The following is a 15108-nucleotide window of genomic DNA, read 5'->3' as shown; positions in this document are numbered from 1 at the left end:
GTAAACTTTGTTGACATTCCAATTGTTGGATATGCCTGGTTAGTTACATACTAAAGGGGGCATTGTACTCAATGATAGGTTTGATGAATGCTGAATACAGTGGAACAATTACTTCCTTGGACTAAGATGCCATACCTTTGTTTATAAGTTGCACAACATAGAAAGATTTCTTCATTACTGTAGACACATGATGGTCAAAGGCTACTTTACTGTCTATGTGTGTCCATAAGTCCCTGACTACCGGGTCAACTCTAAGGGGTGTGTTGCCAATATGACAGTTAGCAGGAATGGATAACTTCCCGAAGGATACCAGGGATGGATGACTTCCCAAAGGATACTATTATGCATTTCTTGGTATTTAGATTTAGTCCATGGTTCTGAACCAGTTGTTTGTCTGTGTCAGCCTGTCCTAGAGAACATTTGTGTCAGTCTGGGATTCAATGACAGCTCCTGTTTTGCAATTATCTGCAAATTTAGTAAGCTGACATTGGCCTTAACTTCAGAGAAGTAAATGCCAAAAAGGAGCAGTCCAACGACTGATCCCTGAGGGAATGCACTTGTGACTGGCCACTTTGTAAAGGTGGACTACCCAATTGTAACTTCCTGGGTCCTGTCTGTGAGCCAGTTGGCTATCTACCGGGTGACATGCAGCTTTTTACCTAACTTCTTAAGTTTGTCAACAATGCCTGAATGGGTTATTGTGTCAAATGCCTTGGCCAGGTCAAGGTAGGCAGTGTGAAACATCTTGCCTTCATCAATTGCTTTGGTGACCTTCTGAAAGAAGTCCACCAGGTTGAGTAGGCATGACCTCCCCTTGACAAATTCAAACTGTGTTGGGCCCAGTTTCTTGAGTTTTACTATATCACTATTGGTCATTTCCTTGATAATTCTTTCCATGGCTTTACATATAAGACTAGTGAGACTTATAGGTCTGTAGTTTTCAGGATCTGTCGATGACCCACCTTTGTGCAGAGGGATTACTGTTGTTGTTCTCCATTCATGAGGCATGAAGCCTGTTATGTTGTGTATGTATTGTACCAATGGTTGAAATTTGTAGTCTATTGTTCCTAGTAGTCAGTGGCCTACAGGTATTTCACATGTTTCCATAGGTGTGTCCCCCAAAACTGGTAGAGGACAGAAGTTAGATAATTGTAGCCAAGCTGAAAATAACATCCTGCTACAGGCATTCAGGAATCATGGGACTGCCTGATACAGAGAGTAAGTGCAGACCAGTATCTATGGCACCACATTTGTGGGACAGTGGTCCATGATATCAATGCTTTTGGTCAACGGACTTATACAATGTAGCAATATCAGAGCTTATACAATGTAGCAATATCAGAGGCATAATGAGATGGACCTACAAGAGGCATTCAGCATAGTGGCAGCATGATCAGCAACCAGAAGGGGTAGCTCCTACTGGGGGCAGAACTGACAAGGAGTTCCAAGTGTACCTGCTTAGAGATTATTTTATTTATTTTTGTATTTATTTATCCTTTGACTGGTTTAGTCCTACTAGGATAGTAGCCTTTTTTCAGGGGTGACCCAAGGTAGTATTTATACTACTAGGGGAAATTTGACAGGGGCATTGGGGAACTTCCTCTAATGTTTGGAACTGATAGATGGCACCAGAGAGCTCTTACAGCAGCATGGAAGAGGTCTAAGGGAAGCAGCAACATGGAGGAGGAAACAAAAGCTATGGTGAGTCTGGAGATGGAAAGATAGGGTTTGGAGAAGAAAAATTTTGATATGGAGCTTCAGAATATAAACAGATTCCTGTGTGGTGGATGTTACAAATAAGCATCATTTAACTGTCTCCATGGAGAAGGAAGTAAGCAAGTAAATGGTGCAAATAACAGGCCTGATGTCAGGTGGGCATGTAGATGATGTTCTGTCAAAAGTAATTGAGAAGGATGATCCAGGTGACAGTTCTGCTGTTTCACAAGGTGAAATGGCAGATACCTTTTTTGGAAGTGCTGGGGATGGTGATGTGGCAACGGAGAATGCAGCAGTTAAAACTTATGCAGCAGTGACAGAAAGTAAAAGAGGAAAGCAACAACAAACCAAGAAGGTGCCTGGTTTTGTGGCAGCAGATGATGCAGTAACTAAAACATATGCAGCAGTGACAGCAGGAAAAAAGGTGAGGGCAACAAACTAAGTAAAACTGTTTTAAAAATAAGACCAGCTGTGGGAATAAGAATAGAAAAAATGACACTGTAATAGGCAAAATATTCTGTAAGGAACAATTTGTTAATTGTTATGGGTTTTAAAGTTTAAGAAATATGGTCTTTTCTACATGTTAGGAAACAGACTTTTTGTGACTTAACATTTGAAGCTGATGGACTCATGATGAAATTTCTGGAACTGTGTAACAAAAAGGATTGTTATTCATGGGACAGTTATTTGTTTGCTGGTAGTAACTTAAAAAAATGTCACTTTGCAGTTAAGAACTGATGAACTGGAAGAAGACAATGTTAAGTACATGCTGGGTCTATGTGTAACTGTTGGTAATATTGTGGAAGTTAGAGATGAGAAACTTATGGGATGGAGGTTGGAAGCTATATGAAATATGAAAAAGCATGGTGAAATTCTTGCACACAAGAAGAGAGGTCAGGAGAAAGGGTTGATACTCATAATTATTTTTGGAAGTTCTAGCTAGTGAAGAATCTTGATTGTATGTCATAAATCCAGGAAAATATTCAATTGTGAAAAGAGTAAAAATAAGAAAATGAAAATTTAAAATTTCCCCTACACTTAAAAAGAAGGAAAGACAACACTTTTAGAGTACTTTCAGTAAATGTGAACTGTATTAACGCTGTAAGAAGGATACAGGACTGGTGTGCTAAATGTGATGTGAATGTTCTGTTAGAAGAAGTAAGGTTCCTGACAAGTGAAGAAATAATGCAAACAGAAAAATTGTAGGCTGGAAATATAATATGGAACTTAGGAAGTGAATGCTGTTTTGGAGTGACTGTGTTATATAACAAAAAAACTGTGAAAATACTAGATGTAACACTGCTAAGGATGAAAAGGTTAACTGCTGTGGATGTGAGATGGAGAGAATATGTTTATATTAAATTATAACATTAAGTAGCAAGGAAAGAGAATCTGTTTAATCGAATATTTGACGTCTGTGATGGTTAACATGAAAATTATAATTGCAGGGGACTTTAATTGGGATTTAAGGAGAAAATGTAAAAAAGTGAATGATCTAAAAAATACACGAAGTGATAAAAGTGGTAAATTAGCTGTGTGAAGCAAAAGTCAGTATGTTATAAAAGAGGGGCACATGGTTCTGAAATTAATTATTTTGTATTATCAGAAGGTTTGGCGGTAGCACATTGTGATACAGCTGTGATGGGTTTTCAGACCATTTAGCAATATGGATGAAGGTGATGGAAGAAAGTGAGTAAATTAAAATAAGAAAGGGAATAAATGAATAAATGAAAAAGTATGGAAGCATCGTATAATCATGAAGGACTTCTACAAAAACTGGCCTGAATGGTGGATTGAATTTAAAGTTTTGCCAACGGTAGGATGATGTAAGAAAGGAAGAGAAAGTGAAATATGGGGAATGCATATGAATATATAACAGCATTTAGAGAATAATACAAGAGAGTATTATGGTATGGAAAAAGAAATACATACAAGGAATTGAGAAAAAATAAAGTATAATTGTTTAGGCAAGGGAGAACACAGGAAGTATCAGCACAGTTGGGTAAAACAGTAAAGAAGGATATCAGTAGAATGAGGGAAATGTAAATTGTAAAAGAGGTAAAAAGAACACAATTGCAAATTATAAGTATTGTAGTGCAGCATGTGGAAAATGAATATATTAGTAAAAAGAAGAAAAATAATAGAGAATGGATAGTAAAAAAGAAATCCATGACAAGTTAAAGAATTTGAAAAGGAAATAACTATTAATGAATTGGATACATTACTCAGGAAAGTAAATGCTGATTTAGTAACAGTCCCAGATGGTATAGGATATGGAATGTACAAGAAATTATTGGATTGGCAAAGGCAATACTTTGTAAATTAATGAAAGAATTGAAGGAAGGGTTTTGAAGACTTGTGTAGTGGGATATAAAAGTTTATATGGAAGAAAGATCCCCGTTTTTTTTTATTTCATTCTTCTCAGCTATCACACTAAATAACACATTATACATTTTTATGAGAATAATACAGAGGAAAGTGGAAGGAAGCAGGATGGAGATTATGGATTAAAGTACATATAGTATAAAAGGAAATTTCAAGAATTGCTATTATTTTTTGAGAAAATGTGGATGATATAAGTAAAAGGGATGATGTGAAAAGTATGGTAGATATTATCAAAGCATTTGAAACAGCAGGATATGATGCTTTGTGAGATATTATGCAGAAATACGGAATAGCTAATAGAACTATGAAGGTGTATGTGTGCATATCAGGATAATTGAGTGAGAGTGTTAGTGAATGGGTGACTGAGTAAAGAAATATGCATGGTGTGGAATAAGAAAAAAAATTCCTGTGAGTGGAATATTGTTTGCATTGGTAATGAATGAGATACTGAGTGCTTACATAATGAAAGATACTAGTTATGTGATGCAAAAGGAAGTGGTGACTCCAGTAGTTTTGACATACGCAGATGATATAGTTACTAAGAACAAAACATGGATGAGGGAATTGTTGGTTTGTCTGAATGTATGTTCAAAGAAATGGGAGTAACCTTGAACAATGATAAAATGAAATGTTTAGGAAATGTGAAAATTGGTGAGGTGTAATTTTCAATGAATGAAGTATCTTTGCTAGGGATACATTTTGGGAGATTTATGTAGTTATGATGCAATAGCAGAGTTTAATAAAAGAAATTAAATAAATGTTATCTGGGGGATGTATAGATTACCATTCAGGAAAAAAGGTTTACCTGTTGAATTCTGTATTAATGGAAAAGTAGGATACATGTCAAATGTTTATATAATCCCAGAAAAAATATGAAAAGGAAACTGTGCAATTGGTATTTTCTTTCATGGGGGAGGGCTCAAAATTTAACCCAATGAAAATAAATCTCTTATGTATGAGTGAAGAAGGGGTATTGGGGTTACTAAATCCAGTTCTGTTGATTTAAACTTGTACAGAATATTAAAGTGGGTAAAGAAAGAAAATGAGAAATTAATAGTTGGAATGTTTATAAGTACAAAAAGTTCAGAAAGATGAGAATAAGAAAAATAGAAAAAATATGTAAATGAAAAAAAAATAAAAATTATCAAGAAAAATGCTAATATGGACAATCAATGATGTAGAGAAAGCTAGAAGGATGTGATATAGTAATGCAATGAAACAATATTCTTATGTAAATCCATTGGAAAATTTACCACAAGAAGTGATTAAAGACAAAGTAAGGAAAAGTGATGTACCAAGATAGCAGAATGTCAAGATTTCCTATCACTAAAAGGGAATACGCCATACAGAAAAAGTTGAAAGACTGTTTATTTTGTGAGGAGGAAGAGACAACACAGGATACTTTTTTTATAATGTAAGACTGGTGAAATGCTGGAAAAAGCTGTGTGAAGAATAAAAATTGAGAATAGTAATAACATGAGCAACACAGATATGAACATGATTATGTATGGAAATTATAAGAGCAAGAACAATGAATATCTCAGAAGAGTAAAAATAATTTACGGATTCTATGAAATATGGGTTATTTGGGATGAAAGATTGAGTGAAATTTTGTTTAATGGAAAATGGAATTTAACAGATATATTGTGAAAAATTAGATTATGGTTGTGGAAGGAGCTGGGGATTAATTAGAAAGAATAACAATGATCTTATAACAAAAATGATAAATAGTTAAAAATAGAAATGTGTATGTATATATATATATATATATATATATATATGTGTGTGTATGTGTGTGTGTGTGTGTGTGTGTGTGTGTGTGTGTGTGTGTGTGTGTGTGTGTGTGCCTGTGAATATGCACATTTTGTAAATATGTAGATATGTGAATAATGCTTTTTATGTTGTGTTAAATAAAGGACCCCCTACACTTTTCAATAGATGCTGTGGGATCTTTTACATCCACCTCAGCTACCACCAACTCCAGCAGATGGGGCCTAACATCTCATCCAAAGGTAGTGGCATCATACCTGGAAGAGTGGACACATGGCCCAGGAGTGGGTATCCCTCTGAACTCTTATAGGGAAATAATGTCAATTTAGTAACTATGTTGCTTATCTCTGTACTAGCAGTGCACTGTCTGTCTGCAGAACACAAATACCCCTACATATGTTTCTATTAGATATGTCAGGTATGCATACACACAGGAATGGCAGCTGAGGTATGCATCTGTTCTAAATCTGTCTATTTCTACCACTGTTTGCATGCAGAACATAGGGCCTTGTGTGTTATATGGGTATTCAGATTCACTGTATTGTGTTTTGTATTGTATAGTCACAGGCCAGAGCACTGCTATAGTGACATGTGTACAAGCTTGGCAACACAAAAGACTTGTTTTGGCATCTATGCAGGGTCCAGCAGTGATGCTGAGATGCAGATTAAGTCACAGCCAGATGACACACAGACACTGCCTGTCTTCCTCATGGGCAGCCCTCCACCTGTTGTTGAGGCTGAGGGTATGGCTACAAGCTGTATGTGTTTATTACTCCCATTGGAGGAGGGATGCCACATGACTTTGAGCTCTAGCACTGATCTCCTATGGCTGCAGCAGAGGTGGAATGTACTGCAACCAGTGTGGGTATACCTACCATACTGCAGGCTAGCTGGTATTGTCGTGTGTCACAGCCATTTTCTGAGATTCAGGAAGGGTTAGGGCTCAGTTAGCAGATGTGGAGGAATATCATCTGGCACAGTCTGCTGACCAGCACCAACATGGAGATGTCTGCTGTAGTGCGTGTCTTCTGTGAGGTTGTCACCTACAGGCAGTGACCTAGTAAGGCCATGGAAAACAGAGGCCATGTCATGATAAGTCTTTTGAAGACTGCAGTGGCAGATATGGCTTCCATATCCAGTTTTGTGTAGAAAACAGCAAGTGCCACCGTTACTGCCCTATCCAGCAGTGATGTCCATTGTAGTCATCAGGTACATGTATGGTATGGTCAGATCAGAAGGGCAATGCTGGGTACACAGTCTACTCCTGTCAGTCTAGAGTATCTCTCTCCACTGTCCCATGCTTTAGACAGCAATCACTGCCACCATCAAGGGGCAGGACCCCTTGTCAGTGAAGTCAATATAGGTCCAGTTCCTACCATAGCACAACATCTCTGTCACACAGGGCCTGTGGTCATTCCACAACTAGGCAGTGCAGGAGCTCCAGATCATGGTCACTTAGTGGTCTCCTTCCTATTATTGTTCCACAATGCCACCTTCTCCTTGTCAATGGAGAGCACTGCCTATAATGCATACTACCTCTAGCCAAATGATCCCCATATCTTCCTCCAGTGACATGGCACTCCACCTAGGTCGTCGTGTCAGCCATGTGTCATTGTGTTCGTTGGTACATGCACAACTGATGATGACTGACTATCCGATACTCCAGTATCTTCATTACCTTGTAATCAACAAGGACTGATTTCTTCAAATACATCAGGTGCAAAACCTAAAACAACTGGACTAATAACCAAGTCAATGGCACCTATACCCCTAAATTTTCCCCTTCCCTACAAGGAGGCAGTACGAGCTCGATCCAACAGCCGGGGGAGAGGCAAAAGGAAACTGTCGGGAGATGCACAAGAGCAGAAAAGAAGATTGAAGAAATGAACCTTACAGTAACATCCATGGGATGTATCGGAACAGAAGAAAAAAAGAATGACAATGTGAACTGCCTGTTTTTTAATTTATCATCCAGGACATTTTCGTCGAATGAGATGAGTATTATGAATAAGGGTATGTCCTTCATTCCTTCTCAATATAGTAACATCTCAGATACTCTGATAGGGCTACGTATGTTCTGTAGGAAACTTTCTCTGAGGTTGTTATTTAAAGATAGATTGTCTGATTTGACTAGTAACCATATGAATGACCCTGGTTGTAGAAGGAAAAGTACCTTCATACCTCCTTTGACACACACAGTTGATTGTTTCCTGAAAACAAATGAACGAGATTTTTACCAATACTATTCCAATCCTATGAAAAGGAATATTTTTGTGAATTTAAAAATGGAACAAGTTCTTGAGCTGAAAGCATTATGCAATGATCCTAACCTTGTGTTTAAGCCAGCTGACAAGGGAGGTGGGATCGTTGCAATGGATGTAACCTTCTACCATAATTTAATGCTTAATATGCTGAAAAATGATGCTGCATATAAAGAAATTGATAAATCACAAATAATATCGTTAATACAATATGTTCATGACACACTGTATGACATGTTAATGACTAGATCCATTGACAAGCCCTTATATGATTTTTTGTTAATAGAACTTCCTCTGATCCCCATCATAAAAGGCTTGCCGAAGCTGCATAAAGATAAGTTTCCACCACCCTTACGCCCTATTGTGTCAGGTGATCATTGGGTAACATATAATGCATCCACATATATACAGACTAAATTAGGAATTTTAGTGAAACAAGTACCTACGATACTTCTTGATTCCTTTAAGCTTTTGGATGATCTTAAATCAAACATGGTAGCTGATAGACTGACAAATGAGACCCTTTTAGTAACCCTGGACATTGAAAGCCTTTTTACGAAAATTCCTAATGAATATGGTATTGATGCAGTAAGAGTCCATATGGTGCAAGTGGGCATTGAGAATGGTGAGATTATGAATATATGCTGCCTATTAGATTTAGTCTTGAATAACAATGTTTTTCTTTACGGCGATGTGGCGTATGCACAGACATGGGGGGTTGCCATGGGCACCCCCTGTGCCAATGCTTACGCCAACCTTGTCGTTTTAGAATGGGAAAAGGAGTACATCTTCCATGATCCCAGATTTAAGAATGTCATACTATATAGACGTTTCGTTGATGACATTCTATTGTTATGGAATGGAGATGAAAGTAGTCTTGTTTCATTTATTGATTATATGAACAGCGTCACTTCATTTTTTAAATTTAGCTATGATATTTCTTGCCACAGTGTAAACTTTTTGGACATTAGCATTAAGAAAGTTAATGAATGCAAGTTAGCAACGACACTCTACAGGAAACCCTGTTGGAGGAATGGGATCCTCCACTACGACAGTCTACACCCACGACACATTTTTTGTAATATAGTAAAAAATCAAGTAAGTAGGATAAATAGGATCTGTAGTGATAAATTGGATGCATTAGATGTCCTAACTACCCAGAAGAATTACTTTATAGATAGGGGTTACCCAATAAAACTGATAGATGAAATATGTATACCTATATCTACCAATATGTCATCACAGACTAAGAAATTCTTTAATTACCAAAGATCCACTAAGAATCCTACTAATACTTTGACTTATGATATAAAATTTACTAATGATGTACAATATTTAACTGAAATAGTGAAAAGTAACTGGAAGATCTTACTCTCAGATCCATCTATTTCAGAGGTTGTCAGTGGGAGACCAACTTTCAGATATATAAATTGTATGAATCTGAAAAGACTTCTATGTAAGGAGAAATTAATCAACACATCTATTGATATAAGATCCCATATGAAGACAGGCACTTTTCCATGTGGTAAGTGCTCCTTTTGTGGATATATCTCAAAAAAGCAAGAGCCTTCCTCCCAAGGTATCCAACTAGATATAGTATCCACGTTCTATGCAAATTGCAATACCAAGAACGTGGTCTATCTGGCAAATTGTACATCCTGTGAGGCTTATTATGTGGGTTTGACCTCTCGGAGGCTAAGGGATCGAATTTATGACCACATATATAATATTAGAAGGAACAATCTTAATAATGCTTTGGCCTTACACTGTAGCTCTTATCCTGGACATAGGTTCTCATTCCAGGTACTGCAAATAGTCGAGCATAATAGGAGGGAGGGTGATCATATGAATACCTTGGAAAATTTTGAACTAAGATGGATCTTAAGGCTAAAGGCCCACATACCACCAGGTCTGAATACAATAATTAATCTTCGTCCAGCTTTAGTAGGACCTAATTAATATTTGGACCATAATTTAAATGGTTGTCTCATTTCTTTTCTTTTCTTTAGCCTCTTCAGTTCTCAGCTTCTTAGCTTTTAGCTTAGCTATGTTTAATATGCTTATCTATATTTTTAATGGAAATACACTTTCTTGTTAATAAGCTATTAGAAGTGTCCAATATGATAGGGTTTATATAAATCCAAAATGCTGAAATGGTAAAAATTTCATAATATTATGACCACCCAATATTTAATCTGCTTATGATCAATATGAATACCAAATAGCAATATACCATTTTTAAAAACTTCCAAAGATGCTATGTATATACTTGCCATAATAGAATTCATATGAGTAGGAGAGTTTTTTCTCTCATATTAATTATTGACTGTTATTTTTATTATATCCAATCTAATATAAAATTACTTCTTTGGAAAATATATGGGGAACCTATATGCATTACAGTCTTCTGGAACATTAATTTGAATGTTTAGCTTTAGACTGTGATGTAGTGAAACATACTACATTAAAGTATTCTCCGTGAAATAGTTATTCTCGATCTGACTAAGAAGTAAAAAAAGAGATGTCTTAGTAATATTGGGTTAGTCAGCTTTTTGATAATTCATGAATGGCTAATTAAGTATGGTTCATTTTTCGTAAAATTAATATTATTATGATATTTTTGTCTTTGCTCTCATTGCTTGTAGTATAATTTTATGCTTTTTATTTAATGTGAAATTTATTTTATTGTCTATATAGACACATTATTCTGTTGTTTTTCAAATTATGTTTCCTATTGGTCTAACGCGTGTATATCTTTAATGGCACCATGTATATGAATGAATTCTTATTAATGAATTTTGTTGGTGACACTCAGTATGGTCTTCGCTAATCTCCTATGTGGTTGTTTCTGCGTGAACAAGCAGCCGCATATTATATATGTAATAATTTATTATTATATATAAATAATTGCTTAGGCGACTCATTTAATACAGCTCTAACTAGCTGTATTCGCGTCTTTTTTGTCACTTGTTATAGCGATGTTTATATTATGTATTTTGATCTGAACTTTTCACATCCTATAGCTGTGGATTGTTCCTCTAATATATACAAATTTAGGCTGAAAACAAAAGGTTGATCTAAGTGACATGATTACTTATTTGTAATGCGGCTATACCTGATAATGTTCATTATTTATATAAGGCTTCATATGCTTGCTTTACTAATATTACTATCTAATATTGTACTTAGCCTTATGGCTTCGTTCGTAGAATTTGTTTATAATTGACATAGCCCATTTAGCGATACCTGCAGGTATGATATTTAGATACATGTGTATACTTTTTTATATAAATAGGAACACTTGGTTTTGCTTCTTTCCTATTTCTTAATGACACTTTTGCAATGATATATCCTTCAAAATGATATTTAATTAGAAAGGGATTGGGTACTGTTCAAGTATCGACTAAGGCAGATACAAATGCCTTTGTGAATGTTATGTTTTTGATACGGACATTTTAAGTCTATATTACTTTAGTGCCCTTAAACGCTGATTATTTAGTAATGGTTGGTTTAATTATACATTTTAGATTATGTTTATTATGCTTAGTGTCTAGTTTTTAATAAAATGACAATGAATTGTAAATGAGTTTTTAGAATCGCTGATTTAACTCTCTTGGGAATAATGAATGTAAAGTACTATTTTACTAACAGCCCTACTTCTCCAAAAATGGGCATTATTTCCTGCTATGCAGGCGTGTACTTATCAATTACATTCTTAATTAAGGGACATTTGCATATGCTGACAATAACCCTTTGCTACTTTACCAACAGCCCTATTTTTTCCAAAAATGGGCATTATTTCCTGCTATGCAGGATCGTACTTAACTAACTACTATTCTTTAATTAAGGGGCATTTATATATGCTGACTCGAATTTCTTGCACAATTTTGATGTTATTATGTTGCTGAACTTGTGAATAATGTCATTATGCTGCTTGCTTTAATACTGCATATACCATATTTGGATCGGACATTTAGATGCTGATGTTAGCAAGTTAATAATCTAGATGAATTTAATTTAACTTAATTAGTATGTTAATTGAATTATTGTAGACAAAGCATTAATATAAAAGAAGCTGGTAGTCTTGAAAGAATGTAACCTGATGAAGCGCAATCCTATTGCGTGAAAGCGCTTGTTCCTGTTTTATTTTTTGCCATTAAATGCTGTTTGACTCAATTCGTGGTGGTTTCAAGCAATTTCTTCACCATACAGGCAGTGACCTAGTAAGGCCATGGAAAACAGAGGCCATGTCATGATAAGTCTTTTGAAGACTGCAGTGGCAGATATGGCTTCCATATCCAGTTTTGTGTAGAAAACAGCAAGTGCCACCGTTACTGCCCTATCCAGCAGTGATGTCCATTGTAGTCATCAGGTACATGTATGGTATGGTCAGATCAGAAGGGCAATGCTGGGTACACAGTCTACTCCTGTCAGTCTAGAGTATCTCTCTCCACTGTCCCATGCTTTAGACAGCAATCACTGCCACCATCAAGGGGCAGGACCCCTTGTCAGTGAAGTCAATATAGGTCCAGTTCCTACCATAGCACAACATCTCTGTCACACAGGGCCTGTGGTCATTCCACAACTAGGCAGTGCAGGAGCTCCAGATCATGGTCACTTAGTGGTCTCCTTCCTATTATTGTTCCACAATGCCACCTTCTCCTTGTCAATGGAGAGCACTGCCTATAATGCATACTACCTCTAGCCAAATGATCCCCATATCTTCCTCCAGTGACATGGCACTCCACCTAGGTCGTCGTGTCAGCCATGTGTCATTGTGTTCGTTGGTACATGCACAACTGATGATGACTGACGCACTGCACTCTCCTTCTTGTGTGGTGTGGCAGTGTCTAATGTACAACACCACTCACCCATGCCCTGCTCAGCACAACCTTTAACTAACACTGCATGCACCATGCTTGTTCTGTGTTACTCTGCACTGTCACTGTGTGCAACTCATGGGTTTACAGAGCTGGAGAAGATGCTGCTGTTTCACCTGTGCTGCCATTTATTGTGCTCACTGCTACCTAGGACTGCATGGTACAGCTACCTCTTGGCCTCAGTGCCTTTGCTGGATGGTCCATGTGCTTGCTATGATTAGGGTAGCTGTATACAGACTGGAAGACCCCTGCATAGAAGGCTGGTCTTCATGCTCATACTTTCTTGCAGTCATGTTATGCACCATGCTCCCCAAGATATACCCATCCAGCGGTACTGTGCCTTCAGCAGGTCACACACACACACTCTGCAATGTTTCTGGTTTGCATGTAAGTGCTGTTAAATACCGATGTTAAGTGATGCCATGCGGGCTTCTTATGGTTATCCAAACGAAGGCTCCAATGGGTATCCTATGTCAAATGAAACACAGTAGGAACATTTGGGGAGATGAGACATGTATCCCCTTTCTGTGGAACTATATACATGTGTCTGTGTGTGTGTGTGTGTGTGTGTGTGTGTGTGTGTGTGTGTGTGTGTGTGTGTGTGTGTGTGTGTGTGTGTGAATCATGATCTGCTTTCAGGGCCTTTCATTTGCATCATGGTATGCACTCATTAAACTGCTCTTTTCAGTATACACTCACTCACACAAGTTCTTGTGCTGCTTACTTCACTGCATTGCTTAGCTGTTATGTGAAGTGGAACATATCTGCTCATGACCATCTCCCACGTACTGGCATGCTGCACACTATAGAAGTTAATGTTGTATGCTAGCCATTAAAACAGAGAAAAAAATCACACTGCCACAGGCATATTCACCTCACCAGCAAAGCCAAACGTAAAAAGAAAAAAAACCAACTAAAAGAAATTCTGTAACGTCATCACTTAGAGTAAAACTACTTCCACTAAAAGTGCAAAAATCTTTGTCTCCACCTCATACATTACTTGTACACTCACTGTTTAACATAATCAAAGACCAGAATATCAGCTAAAACTGAAGCTCTGTTACTGTGCCCGCAGCTTGCAGGTGTACCTTCTGAGTCTACATTAATCCTGAATCATAGCTCTCAACCTCTTGGCACAAAAAACTCTGTACAAAGCCAAAAATAATGGGCGGACAAAGCCTCAAAAATAGGGTAAATTTTTAAATATTGGTCTTATAAAGTTGCTAGAATAAAAGATCTTGTGTTACAATGCATTTTCTGAAGGATGTTGCGTCTTTCGGCTTATCCCGGTTAGGGGGTCGCCACAGCGGAACTCCCATCCACTAATATTTGGTAGTGGATTTTTACATGCCGGGTTACCAGCCCTGACGCACAACCTTCAACAAAGGCATGCCCATTCATGCATGCCTCCACACAGAAGATGCTCTAACTGAGAATCGAACTAGGCAACATCTTGCTATGAGGCGACAACGCTACCGCAGCACAGGCTGAAACTCAAATGCCTGTCATTAGATAGTAAATTCAGTCCTCACTGATTTGCCACAAAATCCAGAAAAAAATCACATTTTATGAGGCACAGACCAAAAATATGAGGCAAAAATCTGGATATTCTGCAAAAATCTGGGCAGTTGAGAGGTATGCCCTAAATATAATAAAGCATGTATCAAAGGATGAATGAATCTATGAATGAATGAATTTACTCTCAGATCACTGCATCTCAGGGTGCGGGGACTTACTCCACACCCTATATAGTGGCTCTCTGTCAGGTGGAAAAGTTTTCAGTGAGCCAATCTTTGAAAAAACTGTATTCATTAAAATAAATCATGCTCAGTAGTTTCACTATTGAGCCAGTGATGAAAGTAGAGAGGGCAGACTGCATTATAAAGTCATACTGCACTCCTGTATTTTCTTGAAAGATTAAAAGCATATTCTGTCATACAGGACTGCCTTTTTTTGAACTATATCAGGTGTATTTACAAAAATGCTGTTAGGCAATAGCAATTTGTAATGCATCTCTTTATTCAGGTTGGATGAAGTGTCTTATTTTGCTATTATAAATAAATGTGCTCATTGAAATACAACCACCATTACATAAA

At 37.1% G+C, this 15108-nt stretch overlaps 1 protein-coding gene across 1 annotated transcript in view; it reads right to left on the bottom strand.

The window, feature by feature from the left end:
* LOC122816340 (syntaxin-binding protein 4-like) overlaps window positions 1-15108 on the bottom strand; it is an 869603-nt gene that overhangs the window by 719547 nt on the left and 134948 nt on the right. The gene's annotated exons all lie outside the window — the stretch shown is intronic.

The sequence above is a fragment of the Protopterus annectens genome, chromosome 12.part0 (genome assembly GCF_019279795.1).
Source record: "Protopterus annectens isolate FY-2018-M chromosome 12.part0, PAN1.0, whole genome shotgun sequence".
NCBI classification, from domain to species: domain Eukaryota; kingdom Metazoa; phylum Chordata; order Ceratodontiformes; family Protopteridae; genus Protopterus; species Protopterus annectens.
Note: the sequence above shows the minus strand (reverse complement) of the source record. Positions and strands in the feature narration are given on the sequence as shown.